Source organism: Suncus etruscus, chromosome 16, assembly GCF_024139225.1.
Source record: "Suncus etruscus isolate mSunEtr1 chromosome 16, mSunEtr1.pri.cur, whole genome shotgun sequence".
NCBI lineage: Eukaryota > Metazoa > Chordata > Mammalia > Eulipotyphla > Soricidae > Suncus > Suncus etruscus.
Window position 1 is genome coordinate 42,914,016 of NC_064863.1, and position 20,682 is coordinate 42,934,697.

The 20,682-nt window shown below is 38.8% G+C and overlaps 1 protein-coding gene and 1 non-coding gene across 2 annotated transcripts in view; both read right to left on the reverse strand.

Moving 5' to 3' along the window:
• The window catches only part of OCIAD2 (OCIA domain containing 2), a 945,756-nt gene that overhangs the window by 595,394 nt on the left and 329,680 nt on the right, over window positions 1–20,682 (reverse strand). The window lies entirely within an intron of this gene.
• Window positions 20,481–20,585, reverse strand: LOC126033033 (U6 spliceosomal RNA). The gene has a single exon (XR_007504189.1). It is a non-coding gene; the product is annotated as a U6 spliceosomal RNA (small nuclear RNA).

Consider the following 20,682-nt stretch of genomic DNA (forward strand, 5'->3'; position numbering starts at 1 on the left):
TACTGCATATCGGGGCCGGCGAGGTGGTGCTAGAGGTGAGGTGTCTGCCTTGCAAGTGCTAACCAAGGAAGGGCTGCGGTTCAATCCCCCCCCCCCCCCCGTGTCCCATATGGTTTCCCCAAGCCAGGGGCAATTTCTGAGTGTATAGCCAGGAGTAACCCCTGAGCATCAAATGGGTGTGGCCTGAAAAACAAAAACAAAAAATACTGCATATCTGAACACATCCACAGTCCTTTTCATTTCTCTGATTTTAGAGTACTGATGACCATGTGACAATTATGTTTGTTTATTGTCTGTTTCCCATATGCACTGGGTGCTTCAGAAGAGAGATTTGTATCTGCGTATATCCTGTGTATCTAGAACAGAGCATAAGACATGGTAGGTGCACAATATTATTTGTTGCATAAATGTATTCATAAAGTATTGCCAGAACAAGTATTCAGTGTTATGATGAAGTCTTTAATTAGAGGAAGTTAACCAAATCAGGGAGATTAACAAAAACGTCCTGTAAAAGTGGTGCTTGAACTGAGATAAAGTTAGCATTGATTATGCAGAGAAGGTATGAAAGGTCAAGCTGTATGTATGAAGGCTTTGTGGCTAGAAGGGTTATGAAAAAGATAAAGAACAGAAGGAAGCCCAAGGATACAGAAGAGGAAAGACCAAATGAGGTAGGATTATTAGATAAGACAGGAAAGGAATCTAGACAATGCACATTATGAAAGCAAATGAAGATGCTATCTTTATTTTAAAAATGTTGAAGCCACTTGAGCAGGAGGTGACTTAATTAGACTTGAAAAGTTTACTCTGGCTTCAATGCAGAGAATAGACTAAATGACAAAGAGTGGATTTTGTTTGTTTGAGTAGAACATACTTGAGAGTGCTCTGGGATTCCTGACTCTGAGCTCAGATTTCAGTCCTGGCAGGATTTGGGTATCCTTATGTGAGAACTGAACCTGGATTAACTGCATGCAAGACAAGCAGTGAATTTTGAAAGCCTTGTTCAAAGAAAGTCATATAGATGAAAGAGATGTGCATCATTTGAACTGGAGTACTAGTACTAAGGATTGGAGTCAATCTATGAGACTATTGAAGTTTGGAGTAGATATATGCAAAAGCATATACCACAATAGAAAGCCAGGAAAAAACAATACATGGTGAAATTTTTGGAGCAAAAGTAAGGAAAAGGATATTAGCAAGTATTAGTGTCTGGAGTCAAAAGATGAAACTACACAATTGAAATAAAACTAAGTCAAACTTTATTCTGTCAGTCACAAGCCCCAAACTGGCTAGCAAGGGCCCCCTCCCAGAGGAGGCAACCCCTCTCAGGGTCACAGCCAGCTTATAAAGGTAGCGGATGAGTAGGTTCTAGCTTTTGATGATCTTTAAAACAATTGACTGTTGTCTAATGTAACTTCATATCACTCCTTTGTGTCCTTTCCATATAGGCTTCTTGGTATAGCCAGATATCTCGGAACAGTGTTAATGGAAACTTAGGCTTCAGAAAGAGAAACCTAAAAGATTTATAATATGAGACACTTTACAAAATTGCATCCCTCCTTGTTCAGAACCTAGGGCCCCACACAAGGTTGACCTGAATTTTATGACTTAGATGATGAGTGGCTACAGTCAGTGAAATAGAGATCCTTGGAAGAGGTTTACGTTTGAAAGGAAAGATGATCATTTAAATTTTAGAAATGTAGGTTTCAAGATTTCTTTGGCCATCTAAGAGGACATATTGAATTGGAACTAGGCTGGAGTATAAGTATTCAATCAATGATCATTGAAATCATGGGTGAGACTCTAGAGTGAGAGATTCAAGACTTGTAGTTTCATGTAACAATCTCTTAAAATAAAGGCTAGAAATGTAGGCAAAACCCTATTAATCTTATGCTTTTTATAACCATAGTTGAAGCATATTGAATAATTTTAGTGAGCACTTGTGCTGTTTACTTCCTCTTTCTCTTTATCAAAAATAAAACATAATTCATAGTATTTTTACTTTGATAGTGTTTTTGTTTTGTTTTGTTTTGTTTCTTTAACCAAGCCTATACTTTATTTTTTGTTTTAGAAAAATGTTGGAGGTTTCCTAAGCAGTGCACAGAGGTGCAGGGTCCTTTTTGGGGGCCAACAATTTTTGGCCAACAGGGTTGGTTGTCAATATAAGAATGCAACACTGCTCAGTCCCAGCAGAGTCAGGGATCATAGGTGCCTCCAGAGTCACACACTAAGCAGTGCTCAGAGGCCTCCAGGCTTGTTCCCAGTAGTACTTAAATGATCACAAGATGCCATGGATTGAGCTGATGTTGGTCATATGCAAGGCATGCACCTGAATCTCTGCACTATGTTTCTATTCTCTCTAGACCTATACATTATAGTATCACTTATTTATGATAAGTGTATATAAATTCAAAAAATAAAACAATGGTTGTCCACAAATGAAGCCTCATCCCTCCTTTCTTCCTAGGTAACTTGACCTTAACTGCAAGACCCCGCCCATTCCTGGGAGGGGTCTTGGAAAAGGTAGATAAGGCCTTTGACCCAGGGGATTAGGCTCTTCTTTTGGTCTTTGGCCAGCATGGAGGTCAAAGGGAAGATGGCAGAAAAGAGTTAAGATGCAGGGCTAGCTAAGAATAGCAATTGCTTAAAAGGTTATAATATAGGCCACACATGTGGTGAATAGGGCATGAATGAAGTTGATGCTTCCTGATGCCTGTGTCTGGATGAGTCTGATTCCGCCATTCACCTAAACCTGGGACCCGCCAGCTGAATGGGGATTGCGGAGCCACGTGGCCTGGGATGGCAGAGAAAAATCTCTCCATCCATCCATCCTTCACTATCCAGCTCCATCATTAATTATTTAATGCTACACACAAATACAGTCACCATATCTGCATTGAGCAAGAACTGTAGAGTCACTCTGTTCTCATAAGAGATGTATACCAAGCCATGAAAAATTATGGGCCCATCTGCCACACAGCTGGGAACGGCAATTTCAGGAAGAAAGGATCAGCCAAGTTCCACCCTGCTGAAGCCATGCCTGCTGCATCCACCACCCATAATTGCATCTTTGGCTATGATCCTGCTTCATCACTCAACTACAGCTCCTTGCCAGAGGCATCAATCTGACCATAACTCCAGGAATGCCAGTATTTGGGCCTGCATTACCAGGACTTTTTTGGAGTGAAGTAACCCTCCTACATCTCAGTCCTCCTCCCTTGTGCCTTCTTATACTTCTGGAAGCCCTGGCAGTTGAAAACATGCCCCACAAAAGCCATATTAGTATTATTAATAGTGCTTGAAATATTAATATTTGTAATTATTAATAGTGCTTGAAATTCCTGGACAAAATGTTTAGTACTGTCATCTCCATAGAAACACACCAATTTAGACATCAAGGTGTATCTAAAGTTACCTAATTTTCAGAAACAAAAGAAGTAACAGAATGATCAACTAACAACAAGAGCTTACTAAATTTTCTGACAATGGCTTAATGACCTCATGTGAGATATAATAATTTTCACAAATTTCTTGTTTTTTTTTTAATATTTCTTCTTATTTTCTATTTCTTTAATTTTTTAATATAATTTTTATTTTGATCGTAGTGGTTTACATATTGTTGACAATAATATTATAGGTACATATTTACATAAAATCAGGGGGGTTCCCATCACCGATTTGTCCTCCCTACCCCTCCGTGTTCGTCCTACCTCCCATATCCTCCTCCCTCACCCCCGGGCTGCGAGAATATGTGGTCCCCTCTGTACCTAGCTTACTACTTAGTAGTCTTGGTCTTGGTGCCTCCCTTATTTCCCCCTCTAACTGGGAGGAAGGACTATATAGTTCAAGTTATGTGGTTTTATTTGAAGAAGATAAAAGTAATAAACTGGGGTAAAAGTCTAATATGCCGAAAATGGGCAGAATCCTTCTAGAGGCTCTCATCGTCAGTTTGAGAGATGAAGGAGAAAAAGAAGGTGAAACACCCCAACAGTACAAAAAGAAGTGTCAAATATCCAGTGAGCACTCCAGTGATAATGATAGGCACCACAAAAAAAGCCATGGTCTTGAGTTAAAAAACATGGCGGAGCACCTAAAAAAGAAAAGAAAAGAAGAAAAAAAAACAATATAAATATAAATGGGGACAACAACTTCAATATCCACACCAAAACAAAGAAATTGACATAAAGTAGATAGGTAAATAAAAATAAAAATAGTAATAATAATAAATGAAGAAAAAATATATAAAAGATAAAAAAATGTTTTGTGCTTTTTGCCTTTTTTTTCTCTCCTGCACTGGCACAGTAAATATTGGGGTCATTTGAAAAGGAATTCACTTGACCTAAGCGATATGGGGTTTCTCCACCGTTGGGGTATATTGTCACGGGATTAACTATAGACTCCTTTCAGGTTCATTTACTCTACCGGTGGTGCTTTCATGGTGTTTGGAAAAACTTCAGCTCCGTCCTGGGTGATGAAATGAGACCTCAGTATCTAGAGATCTCAGTATCTGCACAGGTCCAGGAGTGGGACTTATGATGAAGTCTTTCTTTGTGATTCTAGAAGTTCTGTTCCCTCAGTGTCATTTTAATCCATCTTCTGTGGTTGGTGGTCTTGGTCTTTGCACTGATCCTAGGATGGAACCTAGGGATAGCGTCTTTCATTGTGTTTCCAGAAGCCCCATTTCGTTGCGATTGTCTCTGCCGGACCTTTGGAACTGGGGATCATGGTGGTTGTGCGGGTTGTATTTCAAACCCTAGACTAGGGCTTTTTTTATTGGTCTCAAGATATATTCAGTCCAGTCATGGTTCTAGCAGCCAGTCATCTGTAAATCGCGATCTTGGCTTTTGGACCGACCAAAGGATGACAAGTCTTCTGATTTTGTCTTGTCGTTAGCTGGTGAGGTAGGATAACCTGTTCTTAGGTCTAGTTGTTCCCATTTTCTTTGTTGTCAGGATATCATATTAGAGCTGGCACTTGTTGGTGGCCCAGCAGTATTAAGGATGTCCCGGCTGGGATTTGTTTCCTGTAACTGTTGTGAAGAACTGTGTCTATTCTATGTCTGGGATCCAGGGTTCAAGGCTGGACAGATGATGTCTAATCACCTGAGGTCTAAGTTGGGTCCGCGTGACATATTTTCAAGGTGGGAGATATCCCTGTATTGTAAACAAGTATGAGTTCTTATCTCACAGGGGTCCTCAAACTTTTTAAACAGGGGACCAGTTCACTGTCCCTCAGACCATTGGAGGGTCTATAGTAAAAACAAAACTTATGAACAAATTCTTATGTACACTGCATATATCTTATTTTGCAATGAAGAAACAAAACAGATACAAATACAATATGTGGCCCGCGGGCCATAGTTTGAGGACCACTGCAAGTCTAGTAGATAAGAACTCTTTTTTATGTGTAAGATTTCCCCTTTTTTTAGTGTGCCTTTGCAGGGAGAAATGGTGCATATTGTCGGTGCATTTGGGGGTGGACAAAGAAGAAAAAAACAGAAACAGGTCACACATCCAAACAAGATAAAAATAGGAATAAAAGTATATGTGCTCACACATGTATATGTACAACAAACATTTAAAAAAATGAATTAACAAAATAATTAAAGGAACCATGTGATGCATGAGACTACCTTACTTTTGGGGAAAAGCAGGTAAAGAGGTGGTGGAATACTGGTCTTATACTTATGTTGGAAATATAATTTTCCCCATTGTCTTTTGGGATTTTCTTGTGGTGTGAGTTCCCAGGCACCTTTCCATCACTCCCCCGACTTTCTTGAGATTGGCAAAAGATTTGCGACAGGGAGGTCTTGTAAGAGTTCTTGCATTGGGGATACTTTTAGAGCTAAGTCCAGTTTCAAGTAACAGTCCACGGTAGGGGGATTTGGTAGGGAGGTTCGTGCACCATGAGTTCGCAGGGGAGTTGGTTGCCTTTTCTTGCGGAGGGGGGTGAGGTGTGGGTTTGACTGGGTGTTACTTCACTTGGGTGCTGGGTGCTGGTTCGTTGGGGTAGGAGGTCAGTCTTGATGCCTAATGGATTAAGAACTAAGGGTGAATATTTCTTTAATTTTTTAAAAAATAATTTTGCTTCCACTTACCTGGAAACAAATGTTTTATGATCAACTATCTCAACTATGTAATACATGGTATCTAAATAAATTTACATTAAACCATTTAAATAAAAATAAACCATGGTTGTAAGTTTTTATTTAATCACAATTTAAATATTAAAAATATCTTAAAATATTTTTCCATATGCAGTTACATAAAGACACACTTGTTATTTTAAATAGGCCAAATTCTTAAAAATTATATTCATAGCTTACATTAATCAAGTGCTATTTTTGGAACTTTCCAAGCAATATTCTTTATTTATTTGATGACCCTGTGGAATAGCATTGTTATCCCTGTTTCGCAAGAGAGGAAATCAGCTCAGTAAGGTAAAGAACTTATTTCCAGGTCACAGATACTTAGTGATGGAGCCAGACTCTGAGCCCAGAAATTTCTTTCAGTCAGAATATAAGATTAATTCCTGTGTGAGACTAGTCAAAGTCCACTGTGCACATTTTAAAATGTTTTGTATTTTGACTTAGATTGTTAGCCATTAGTAAAACATTTGTGAACTACTTGGTTGTTTGCAGGTTCTGGTTTGCATTCAAAACCTGTTTAGACCTGCAATTCTTTACCCAGTGCAAATTCTCATTGGGCTGTCTGAGGTGAGACAGTGCCTATGGTAACTCTGGCCTCTGTGAGTCTTATGGTTAGTGGAAATGATAGGTGAGGCACTGATTGAATTTTAATATAATGTTTTGGGGACCATTAGTCATGCTAGAGAGATCATTTTCCTGACTCGAAACAGAGGTGTGTCCAGACATGAGGGCACAGGAAAAACATTTAGCAAAAAGCCCCATAAAAAATGGACGTGGAAGATTTGGTGGTTTATGTCACTGGGCAAAACTCTAGACCAGTGTCATTGCCAGTGTAATTAACACCACCAATCCTAACAACTCGAAGGACAACTGGAGCTCTTCTAATATAGCCATATCCAGAGGTTCATCTGAATTCCCCTGCTGGGTCTTAAGAAGATCCTGGCATACTTTTCAGGTACAGAGACCCCTGATCCTTCTGTACCATTCTTCCCCTATTCTCTGCTCCCTACCACACTCCCTCCCCTAAGTATAACTCTCAAGCATAGCAAGGTCAGCTTTTGCTTCCAGCCTTCTCTCTAGCTGCAGGATTTGTCAAGGAAACCAATGTACAAATGGGGAGATAAATTTTATGTTAGATTCAATGCAAAGATTTCATTTCAGCTTTCTCACTCTTCATTGTCTGACAAGTAAGAAGATGGAAAATGATTAGAAAAAAAGAGAACCAAAGAGTTTCTTGTTCCATACCACCTTTTGAGAGACCATAGCTAAAAGATTCCAAAAGTCCTCCTCAGAATGCAGTAGTTGAATAGTTTAATTAAAATTAATCAGAATTAATAGTTTAAGCATCGAAAATGAAGTTATAATGTTCAGTTCACATTCCAGAGCCTAGCGCTGACCACCTGAGCATATCACCTGCCACGTGTGACTAGAAATTAGGACTCACCTGCCTTTCCCAAAGGGAGGAGAGTTTTATCAGAATTGATTTGCCCTATGGGTTTAAAAGATTGGAAGTAAGGAGGTGGGAGACAGGCTAGAAAGAATAAATAAAAGGGACCAACATGTCTAGGAAGAAAAAATGAGTAATACTAATTCTACAGCAGTTAAGACAGAATGGGAACCCTCCAGCATAGTCTAAAAGCATGGAGCAAAGTACCAAGAAATTTCTAGGTGATGCCTTAGGACATGAGAGAAATCCTTCTCTCTCTGTGTGTGTCTCTCTGTCTCTTTCTCTCATTAGACAGATTGCTACTCAGTACTTGGCCACATGTATTTCACTCTCAGCTTTATTTGGATTATTTCCTGCAGTGACCCTTGCTTCAGACCTGCTTTCTCTGGTGAAAATACATTTGGGGCCATTACATTTGTTTCTAGCTCATAGTAATAGGTTTCTAATAAATCTCTGTGTCTATACACAAGTAGATGATAATAGAACTATGGATAACTTATTGCACATATTCAACTTGGTCACAGGACATTTACTTGCAAGATGCTAATAGTCTCCATTTGTTGGAAACAAGCAGATCCAAAACCTCATGGTAACGTCATTGTGAACTTTAGCCCACCATATTTCTTCCATGGAATATCACCACAATGGCAAACAGTAACTTCCTGCACTAAAGGTCAGATATTCTGAATCATCCTTACTTTAATGATTCAGAACATAAATGCTGGGCACTTTCAAAATGATTCTTCAGAGAATGATTTTTCAGAGAAAAACAACCAGCCTGAGCTTCTTTGCCCTCCACTGGCCCATTTTCAAATGGAATGTTCAGCTTCTCACTGGACCACACCCTGAGCACGCCCACCTAGATTATAAACATTCAGGAAATTGCAAGCCTTTACAGTCAAATTGGCAGCATTTCCCAAAATAAAAATACACCAGTCCGAATGCCACGTTTGCTCTAGTTCACAACACATCAAAGTACAGGAATCCCCAGGATGCCTCCTCTGCCCTGCTTCATCAAGTTCCTCTTAATGACCTTTAGTCTCCCGAGCATCTTATTAGCACCTTGGCTGATTGTAAGAGCAGGTTATTAATCTGAATGTAAAGCAATATCTTTGGAGTTGTTCTGGAGTGGTGCTAGCATTGCCTTATGCCCAGAAGAGAGATGATCATGTTGACGTTGTGCTATCAGCAGAAGCTCCTACCCACTTTGATCATAGCACCAGCAAAGCCCAGACTTGTGCCTGCAGCTTAGATTTTAACATTTTCCTCCCACTCATTACCCAATAAAAATAGACCCAGGCATTGACGGACAGGAAGATACAGAGATTTTCATGATAAACTGTGAAGAGAAGGCAGGATGCAAATGTCATATGGCTTATGACTGAAAATGTTTTAGAGTATTTAATTTTACTTATTTAAAGAAAATGGATATATAATTGACACAGTTGGTCATAATACATTTGTTTATAGATAAGTGAAAGTAAAATTATTGAAAAAATGAAAAGAAAAAATGGAAGATAAAAAAGAAAAAAACTAAAAAGTACAGTAGCAAGCTCATTTTGAAAATTATTGTTTCTCAATGAAGTCATTATACAATGGCAGAAGGTTTAGTGAGCTCTGTCTGTTAAATTTGGGTATGTCTTTATGGATGACAGTATCAACAAATGAAGTTGTCCAGAAATTCAAAGCTAAGATACTATGAATTTTAGGGACATATACTCAAGCTGCAAGGCCTCCTAGAAAAAGGCCTGATTTGAACATGGCGACTGCATTATGGGCATGGTTACAGTTGCCGGGCTTTCCATAAAGAAGGGAGATACAGAAGAGGGTGCCCACACTTACGCCAAAAAATGCCCAACAAACAGCTTTCCTGAAGTGTGGGCAGATTCATGACCCCTCGGGGAATTGTAGAAGTCAGTGATGATGCAGGCCACTGGGAAAATGGTGATTCTGGATGATGGAGGCAGCAAGTGTGGCTTTGGCAGGGTGAGGGCTTGGCCTACTCTCTTCACCTGAGATGACCAGTTTTGTGCTATATGGGCCATTGTTATGACTGAAATTTTATACAGCAAAAACATAAGCATAAAGAGACAGAGGAATAGTTGTTGACATTGGTTACCTCTATCTACAATCTTATAGATTTTTTTTTTCATTTTTGGTTCAGACCTCATGCTGCTCAGAGTTTACTCCTGGCTCTATGCTCAAGAATAACACCTGGTAGTAATCAAGAAACTATATATAGTGCAAGGAGTTGAATCAAAACCAAGCTGCATGCAAGGTAAGCACCCTCTCCTGGTTCCCTGTACTTAACTCCTCTTATTATTTTGTGGAAGGAGAGTTGGGCCACCTCATCAGTGCTTAGGTTTACTCCTGGCATTGTAGTCAGAGATCATTCCTGCTGGCTTGGGGAACCATATGGGGTGCCGGAATTGAATCCAGTCAGCCACATGCAAGGAAATTAATGCCCTATTCACCATATTATCCTCTGATCTGATACTTGAATTTGTGATTATCTTCTCGGTATTCTAAAGACATAAGCCATATGACATTTTTTGTCACACATACACAAAACAGATTTATCATATCGAGAAGAGCAGGCAGGAGCAAGAGAAGACATTTATGTGCAGGCTTAGCAGATGAGGAAGTGAAGATCAAGCCTTGTTTCTTCCCATGGTTTTGAATTTGGGATCAATGCACTCAAAATTCGCATGAATTCTCAGTAAATTCACATTGTTGTCAGCTCTTTAGAGTAGCAGAACTTGTTTAAAGGGTTTTTGACTACATCCTTCAGCTCACTGCTCTACTCCCACTTCTAGCAAAGCCTGCTGAGACTTCTTTCAAACTCCAGGCTTCGCTGGGACACCATCAACAAGGTCTGATTCTTTAACATTGTAGAATTTTTCTTACTCCACAAACATGTGTGGAATTCTTTATATGTGGCAAGCTAGTTGTTATGGGTCATAGAAATGACAAGAGAGGTCTCCTGTGCCTGGTTTTAGGGAGCTTGACAATGTTGCAAAGGAAAGCACATATGCAAATAAGATGCCATTTCTGTTCTTACAAGTCTTTGAAGAAAAAGCACAGTGAAGAATGACATGAATCTTAAGAATTTCCAGACTAATCTGATGGGTTATACTAGACCTCTGTGAAGAAGTCAAGCCCTTAGAGATATGTACAGAGAAATGGGCCAAGATGACAGTCAAGTGTCCTATGAAATCACACCAGGTCATAAATTCAATTAAACATACAGGCTGGAGAGATAATACAGGGATTAAGCTGCACAGGATTTAAGATAGCACAAGCATTGCATATGTCTGTTGCTGGTTAGATTCTTAGCATCACATAAGATAACCTGAGCTCTGCCAGACATAATAACTAGCACAGAAATAAGGGTAAGCCTTGAATACAGCTTGGTATGCCACCCCCCGCCACAATGATATAAATATTCTATGAGTAATCCTGCAGAGGAAGAGTGTGGCATATGCCTTAAGAGTATATGCTCATGAAAAACAGTGATAAAGTCATTCAGTGACTCACACAGGAGCTAATAGGATTGGGGAAGGGGAAAAGAAATCAAAGACAGGTTTTGTAACTTCATTGGTGGTGGCAGTCAACAATAGGGGCAAAAGTGGTGCAGTGACATTCATGGGTCTCAAAACATCTAAGCACCTATAGTATTCAGATCTCTGCCCTCACAGATCTAGGCAGGAAGTTTATCCACTGCCCTCTAGATTCCCAGGAGGAAGAATGCAGCCTATATTTGCTACCACAGACATAAACCAATTTGCCTTGTCACACAGACAGAAACTTTAGGTTCTAGGTAGTGTCAAATAAATACAAAATATATAATCCTTTGTGCTAAATCCCCATGGTAGGGTGGGCAACTATCTAGGTATAGGACAAATTGAGCCAAAATCTGTGGCTACTGGAGGGCCAGCAGCCCAAAGCCAAGACTGAATGAAGCAAAAGAAAGAAAGAAAGAAAGAAAGAAAGAAAGAAAGAAAGAAAGAAAGAAAGAAAGAAAGAAAGAAAGAAAGAAAGAAAGAAAGAAAGAAAGAAAGAAAGAAAGAAAGAAAGAAAGAAAGAAAGAAGGAAAGAAAGAAAGAAAGAAAGAAAGAAAGAAAGAAAGAAAGAAGGAAAGAAGGAAAGAAGGAAAGAAGGAAAAGAAAGAAAGAAGGAAAAGAAAGAAAGAAAGGAAGGAAGGAAGAAAGAAAAGAAAGAAAGAAAGAAGAAAGAAAGAAAGAAAGAAAGAAAGAAAGAAAGAAAGAAAGAAAGAAAGAAAGAAAGAAAGAAGAAAGAAGGAAAAGAAAGAAGGAAAAGAAAGAAAGAAAGGAAGGAAGGAAGAAAGAAAGAAAGAAAGAAAGAAAGAAAGAAAGAAAGAAGAAAGAAGGAAAAGAAAGAAGGAAAAGAAAGAAAGAAAGGAAGGAAGGAAGGAAGAAAAGAAAGAAAGAAAGAAAGAAAGAAGGAAGGAAGAGAGAGAAAGAGAGAAAGGAAAGAACAAAGAAAAGAAAGAAAGAAAGAGAAAGAAGAAAGAAAGAAAAGAAAGAAAGAAAGAAAGAAAGAAAGAAAGAAAGAAAGAAAGAAAGAAAGAAGAAAGAAAGAAAAAAGAAAGAAAGAAAGAAAGGAAGGAAGAAAAGAAAGAAAGAAAGAAAGAAAGAAAGAAAGAAAGAAAGAAAGAAAGAAAGAAAGAAAGAAAGAAAGAAAGAAAAAAGAAAGAAGGAAAAGAAAGGAAGAAAGAAAGAAAAGAAAGAAAGAAAGAGGGAGAGAAAGAAAGAAAGAAAGAAAGAGAGAAAGAAAGAAAGAAAGAGAGAAAGAAAGAGAGAAAGAAAGAGAGAAAGAAAGAAAGAAAAAAAAGACTGAATGAAGCAAAGAGGCCATGGTGAATCACTGGGAACTTCATAAGAAAGGAATCAGCACAGATTTGTGATGCTAAGGTTCAACAGCAGTTGGTCTCAACATAAATACAGCAGTGTAAGTTCTAGGTATAAATGGAGAATTCAAGCCCTAGGTTGATACCCCAGACTGCCAAAACCAGACATTCACCTGTAACGGTGTTTCTCGGTGTATAGTAGATACAATGAAAAGGCATATGCATCCCATATAATCACCAACTGAAGATTATAGTCTGAAACTTTCCCCATCAAATCAAGTCTATACACTCCCAGATAATGACTTCAAAATAAACTTGGTGAGGTTTTCAAATGAGCTGAAGGAAATTATAATACAAAGTTTTAATAAAGAAAGATATTTTAGGAGAGAGTATATGAAGTAAGAATTGAAGATTACGGAAGGTGAAATAAAAAATTCATCAAAGAACCTCAGCAGCAAAATGACAGTTGCTAAGAAATGAATCAGTAAACTTGAAGACAAGATGCAGGAAACCATCAATAAATAATAGCACATGAAGAAAAGATTGAAAAGATGAGCAATAGTCCATATATATGAAATGAGTTCAAGAGGAAAAACAAGAATCGTGGGACACCCAAAGGACAAGAAAGCACAATCAGTAAAGAACTAAAGATCAAAATGAGAATTTCCCAAAGTTGAGGATACTGTGTAATTATCTTCAAGATGCCCCAAAAGGCCCAGGGATATGTCCAATTCAGAGAGGACATCACATAGAAAGGCTCTGGGGGTATAGAGTCTGCAATTAACACACTTAGAAATTGAATAAAGCTGTTGTGGTTATATGTGGGAGACGGAGCCTGATTCAAGCCATAAAGTTTGCTTAGCCCCGAGCCAAAAAGAAACTCTGCAAATAAATTTAGCCCGGCACAAAGAATCTGGCTTAACCAGATTCCTTAATCTTTCCATGGAACCTGTTTTTGTAAATGCTCTCAAACACGTAATTATAGATAGGTTTTTGTAAGGTTTAAACTGTAATCCTTATTGCTTGCACAAAAGAAAGATCTATTAACTATTTGTTTAAGGATTTGCTTCCCCTCCCCCCATCCTGCCAGGTTCCTCTTTATCCTTCCCGCCATCAAAATGTGTTTATGCTCCCATTGGTTAAAATTGTTGTACCTGTACAAATCTGATTGGTTTAAGTTTCAATCCTATGTTGTTGCTCCTCCCACTGAAGCAGGGCATAAAAGCCCTGCTCTCTCCCTCAATAAACCTCTTGACTGGAACACACCTTGAGCATTCTACTAATTTCTACAGCTTAATTTTTTAGGTGTTCACAAAAGAGCTTAACACTCGCGAATTATTTGTAGCTGCTTTCTGCCTTCTGTCCCGGTTGAGAGAAAGCTGCTGGCCGGAATTCTCTCCCAGTAAAGGGCAGAAGCGGAGGCGGTTACAGTTATATGGGACCAGTCACACACACACACACACACACACACACACACACACACACACACACACACACACTTCACAGAGCAAAGAGGAAGCCAGGGAAAGGTATGAAGTAGAGAGTAATACATACAGAATGACAATTTTTAAATTGTCTCTAGGTTAGTAATATAGCTTAATTATAAAGTATGAATCTTATATATGAGAAACCTAGTTTCTAGCCCCAGTATTTCAAACAAAAAAAATTCAAATATCATATATAAATAACTCTCTGGCTTTTGTACAGAGAACACAAGAAATGGCTTATAAAAATGTAAGATGGGATTGTAGGAGGATAACGGATCATTCAGGTGATCCAAGCAGCAATTGCATGCTGGAAGTAAAAACAAGGAGAAGCAAAGATTTCAAGATGTTTTGGAAAATACTTGTAAAATGGGGCCTGAGAGACATTACAAGGATCAAAGATTTGGCCTTGCCACAGCCAACGCTTATTTAATCACTGACACTACATATGATCCCCTAAGCACTACCCCCAAGTAACCCCTGAGTACAAAACTAGGACTAAGCCTTGAGCACTGCTAGGTAAGAAAGGAAAGGAAGAGGGCCCGGAGAGATAGCACAGCGGCGTTTGCCTTGCAAGCAGCCGATCCAGGACCAAAGGTGGTTGGTTTGAATCCCGGTGTCCCATATGGTCCCCCGTGCCTGCCAGGAGCTATTTCTGAGCAGACAGCCAGGAGTAACCCCTGAGCACTGCTGGGTGTGGCCCAAAAAGAAAGAAAGAAAGAAAGGAAGGAAGGAAGGAAGGAAGGAAGGAAGGAAGGAAGGAAGGAAGGAAGGAAGGAAGGAAGGAAGGAAGGAAGGAAGGAAGGAAGGAAGGAAGGAAGGAAGGAAGGAAGGAAGGAAGGAAAGAAGAGAGAACAAAGAAAGAAAGAAAGAAAGAAAGAAAGAAAGAAAGAAAGAAAGAAAGAAAGAAAGAAAGAAAGAAAGAAAGAAAGAGAAGAAAAGAAGAAAGGAAGGAAGGAAAGAAAGAAGAGAGAACAAAGAAAAAGAAAGAAGGAAAAAAGAAAAAGAAAGAAGGAAGGAAAAGGATGGAAGAAAGAAACAAGGAATGAAATGAAAGAAGGAAGTAAAAGAAAGGATGAAAATATATGCAGATAACAAACATAGCAACATATATAGATAGCAACATATCTATAAGATTTTTTTTTTTTTTGGTTTTTGATTTTTGGGTCACACCCGGCAGCACTCAGGGTTTACTCCTGGCTCTATGCTCAGAAATCGCCCCTGGCAGACACCGGGAACCTTATGGGATGCCGGGATTCGAACCACTGTCCTTCTGCATGAAAAGCAAACACCTTACCTCCATGCTCTCTCTCCGGCCCCTATCTATAAGATTTTAAGATGTACAGGGCATCATAAAAGGTTTCATTTTATATAAGGATTTTAATAATTCTTATCTTTTTAACTTCATGGGTTTATGAGTCTACAGATTTCATTGAACAATATAATTTAGTCCATAACTAGTTACCTTTTTTCATTAAAACTTTTCTCTAAACCATCTAAAGTGACAGTATTATAAAGCAGTGGTCCTCAAACTATTCTCACGGGCCACATATTGTATTTGTTCCCATTTTCTTTCTTCACTTCAAAATAAGATACATGCAGTATGCATAGGAATTTGTTCATAGTTTTTGTTTTTATTATAGTCTGGCCCTCCAAGTCTGAGGGACAGTGAACCGCCCCTGTTTAAAAAGTTTGAGGACCACTGTTTATAAAGCATCATTTCCAGAAAACCTATGAGCTCAAAATCAGCAATGCATGTTGAGCTACAATTATATGCAAAATAGGGTCATCTTCCTCAAGAAACTTGCACCTCTAACAAGAAACCATAAATAATCAATGAATCAGTATAATTTTATTATTGTCATATTAGAAGGAAGTATTAGAATAAAAGGCCACAAACAATTGGAAATATTAGAGAAGAACCCAGTGTCAGGGCCAGAGAGATAGTAGAGTGGGGAATGTGTTTATTGCAGGCAACCTAACCAATTTTGGTCCCTGGCACCACTTATGGTCTCTAGAGCTCACCAAGAGAGATCCCTGAGTGTAGATATAGGATTAACTCCTGAGTATCAAAGGGTGTGGCTGAAATACACACACACACACACACACACACACACACACACACACACACACACACACACACCAATGTCACCATGGAAACTAAGGAATAGCTAACTGGATGCTGAGATGGTTACCAAAGCCTTTGGTTGAATTAGTAAAAAGGGGGCAGAGTCAGAAAAACTATTGGAAAATCTGGTTGCCTTCGCAGATCCATAACAAAAGATCGGAGATGGCAAAAGTGAGAACAGTGCGCCAGGAGGGAAAAGATGAAAAGTGACCATTGTAGACACTAATCTGTGGTTATTTATCTCTTGCTTTATTCCTAAAGGCTTAAGGCAGGTTTATAGATATTTGAATATACAGCAGGAAAATTTAAATTAAAAGATGAATGAAAGGAGAAAGGATAATGAGAGTGGTATTCTAAAATGAGGCCAAGAATGCGACTACATAAATAAGCAAGCAGCTTCTGGACTCACCCTCATTTGAGGAATTAGATCAAATAAATGAGCTAGACAACTGGGAAAGACTCACAATCTCCTAACCTATCTCTTTCTTTTTACTCCATTGTTATCTTGGATTTTTTTTTTCCATTTCAAGGTCCATACTGAGTTCTAAATTTGGGTCAAAAATTTGTTTCTTCTATTTGAATTCCATCCTAAATCAGAAGATGCTCAGAATTCTCCAAAGCATTGTTGTACAAACTCTTCACCATTATGGAAAGTACAACTCAAAATATATGTACTTCAGACAGGTCACTACCATCTCCTATAAAAATAAAAGGTACCACATCTTTATGAATGGATAAAAAAAATAGGTTGCTCAAAGAGCTGGAGAGATAATATAAATATTAAGGAACATTTCTTGCATACATCTGATCCTAGTTCAATTCTTAGCACCACATCATCTCCTGAACATAACTGGGTGTAACTTTAGAAGCTCCTGAGCACTGTTAGGGTAAACTGAATTCTCACCAGCAACATAAGCCCTGTACAACACTATATTCTCAGGCTCTTGAATGAACCACTGCCCTGGTTGGCTTAGAATCATTAGGAGAATCATTAAAAAGCAAAAAGTTATTTTAACAGGTTGACTCAAGTCTAAGTAGAAGAAAAAGCATTGTGCACTAGCCTTCAAAAGTTCTCCAAAGCACTGCCTCTGTTCTTGTACCCATGGCATTTGAGTTGTGCACAGAAGGTACTTGATTAGTGTTTGTTAATAGCAAATATGTGCTCAAGAGCAGAAGGGATGCCTCTTGAGTCCAAATGGTTCTGACAACTGAAACTTCATAGGAAGATTCTCTGGGCAGCTGTTTTCTTCTCTAAGAAAAGTAGAGAGTATGCAACAGCAATTGCTACCAACTTACTATAATTCTCATCTTGGTGATGGATGTTCCTAAGTGGAATACTCCTCACATCTATTCTGAAGATGATGCAGGCTGATTTGTTAGAGAATTTGGACTCAATCATGGAGGAGGCACATTGAATCCAAGAGTTGAAAATGAAATATGCCTAACTAAGGAAGTCTCACCAGTACTTGAAGATAAGTTGTATGACCCCAGGGACCAAAAATGGTCAACCAAGCTCCAAGCTCTGGAATGGAATGAATAATCTAACTTTGCAATCCTTGCTTTAGTGCAATTTTTAACTGAGAAACTAAGAGAACTTCCTTCCTTCCTTGCTTGCTTCCTACTTACTTACTTACTTTCTTTCTTTTCTTTCTTTTTCTCTCTTCTTTCTTTTTCTCTCTCTCTCTTTCTTTCTTTCTTCTTTCTACTAAGCAGTTTTGTTTCTGATTTTTAAATATCTATTTGATAGCAGTTATTGATGTTAAAGCTCTTAAATCTTTTCCATATAGATTTTTTGTGTAATTATTGTGTTTCTATTATTGAATCAAGCTTCCTTTTTTATATAAATCATTAAAAAAAAAAGGGAAAGAAACTAAGAGAAGAGCATTTCTCTAGGTAGTAACCAGAGGGTGCCATTTTTAATGCCTGCAGACCCTCAGGTCTTTCTCAGTCATTTCCAGTCTTTCCATTTCATCCTGACTTTTTTGTTTTGTTTTGGGAGTTGGGAGGTAGGGGCGGGGGGGAGGGGGAACATAACTTACACACAGTGGTGCTCAGGGTTTACTCCTGACTACTCTCAGGGATCACTTCTGGTAAGGCTTGGGGAACCATATGAGGTGCTGGGGTAAAACCCAAGGTAATTGTGTGCAAGGCAAGCACCCTACCCGATGTTCTATTGATCCAGCTCTGTTCACCCAATTTAACACTAGCTGGTGGCTGTTGCTTTCTGTAATACTGCCCTTGCTGGCCAGATATGAAGTCATGAAAGTGGCTTTATGAGCTTTTGCAGCTGCACAATGTCCTGAGAGACTCTTGCTGGAGTGAGAAAACACTCCTGCAGAGCTTGGAACTAAGTCAGTTCCTAAGGTGCCAGGGAGCAACCTTCTTTTGCAGAGGGGGCCTCTATTCTTGTCAAAGGTAGCTTACAAGCCTCCCTGCCAATGGGCTACTCCAATGTCTCTCCAAAGCTTTCTAAAGGTTCTGTTCTCTGTCAGTGTTTGAGACAGGGTCAGAACTGGCACCATATGTGTCTGATTATTTCCTTTAGGTCAGAACCTCATGAAGCCAGGTTCCCATTAGTCTGAGCCCCTAGTCCTGGGCTTTGGAGCTAAGAAATTCTCACAGCTTGACCTGGTAGACTTTCCCTAAAATGATAAAAACTATTTTGGAGGACAAACCAGTTCGATGAAGCAATATTCTCAAAATAGAGTTAGTTTATTTGTTTTTGTTTTTTTTTTTAAATGCAGATGATAATGTGAACTTACTTTTTCAAAACAAACAAAAACACTCCAACTGCATATTCACTCAATTTTGAGGACCTATACTAAGAAGATAAAAACTTGAAGAAGAGAAATGTGGAAAGTTTAATGTGATTAGTCCCACTAGAAGGAAATATTCAACAACCCTTTATAGTGATTATTTGATGTCTTTTGTTTTCTTCATATAATTTCTAAAACTTTCACATGTATTATATTTAAATCATAACAAACCAGGCAAAAGTTGAGTATTGTCTGTGGCACCTCAGGGCAGCCAGAGCGAGTCCCCTCACCCTGCTAAAAGCCCTGGCAGTTGCACACAGACCCACCCTAAGGCTGTTGCCATGCCAATAGCCCTGCTACACTAATTTTCAGGTAATTTCTATAGAGACTCCTAGTCACCAAAAACTCCAGGTATGCCAGTTTTGTGTCTGGAATCTCTAGGAACTCTTTGGAGCCAAGAAATGCTGCCTCACTCCATTCTTCCCCTAGGTCTCTGCATTTCCAGAAGTCTCAGCAGCTATGCCCATAAACCACCAATATTGCCATCTGAGCTCATCAGTCCAGCTCCACAGATCCTTGAAGTCCTGGACCATGCAGCTTCATAATCCTCCAAATTTTAATACTGCCTTACTAGTAGAAATACACCAAATAGATGTGAAATTATCATAGAAGCCTCATAAAACCAACAAAACCAACAACCAAAGAAAACCAACAATGGAATGCTCAAATAGCAATTACCTTCAGACAATGATAGAATGACTCACCCCATGACAAGACGACAATTTTCACAAATTCTTTTTTAATAAAGTTTTTTAATGATTTTATTATCATTTAGTTATAACAAGCAACATTAAGTAAATTATTCATACTTATCAAGGGGCAGGCTTCTGAGAGGTTGAAAAGGAATGTTACATTGGTGTTAGAACATTGAATGCTAGAAATAACTGCATTGTGAGCAACTCTATAAACAACAGTGTTTGTTTATAAATAAAGAAAAACAATAAAGAAATTGAATTTTAAAAAATTAAAAGCTGTTATAATTTGGGAGGAAAAATCCCCACACTACCCAAAGGCCCCAATACTACTCCTTGTGAAACAGCAATCAGCCTATGTTTTATGTGATGCTGCTGAGATTCAAGAGTGCTGGGACTCACCAGAACCACACCCAGAGGCAGTAGAGGGTTCATGAAATGCCAGGGATCAAACTTGGAACCCAAGCATATGATGGAAAAAACATTCCATCTCTTTGAATTGTTTCTCAAAAAAATCTAATTTATAAAAAAAAATTAATTTTGAGTCTCTTTGATCCCATACTTATATGTTGTTTTTATAAACTGCCTTCAAGAACTCAGTCCATGTAGAGAAGCACTCATTTAGGCTCCTCAGCATTTCTAGTGACTTTTCCTTTGTTGGGATGCTGAGCCCAAATAGTTTTGTAGTCACTGAGCACTGTCATGGAAATGAGGATGGGGATGGGGCATAGGTCTGGGGAAGCAAAATCTCACACCTGTGGACCACTCTTGATGACCTCTGAGGAAGTAAGTGGACTACAGGTGTGAATTTCTGTTTACAGGGATGGACTCTGTGAAACCAAGATGAGCAATGAAAACAAAATCATAAGGGTTCTTTATCCCTTCTTCTTTTTTAAAAAAAAATATGGAATGCTTCACGAATTTGCATGTCATCCTTGCACAGGGGCCGTGCTAATCTTCTCTGTATCGTTCCAATTTTAGTATATGTGCTGCAGAAGTGTAATGTATCTTCGCTGTTAACTAATCCAGGGTCTCAGATAGGTACACCAACACAGAAGTATAGCCTCTTTCATCCCTCCCAGTTAGTCCACTGCTGAGAC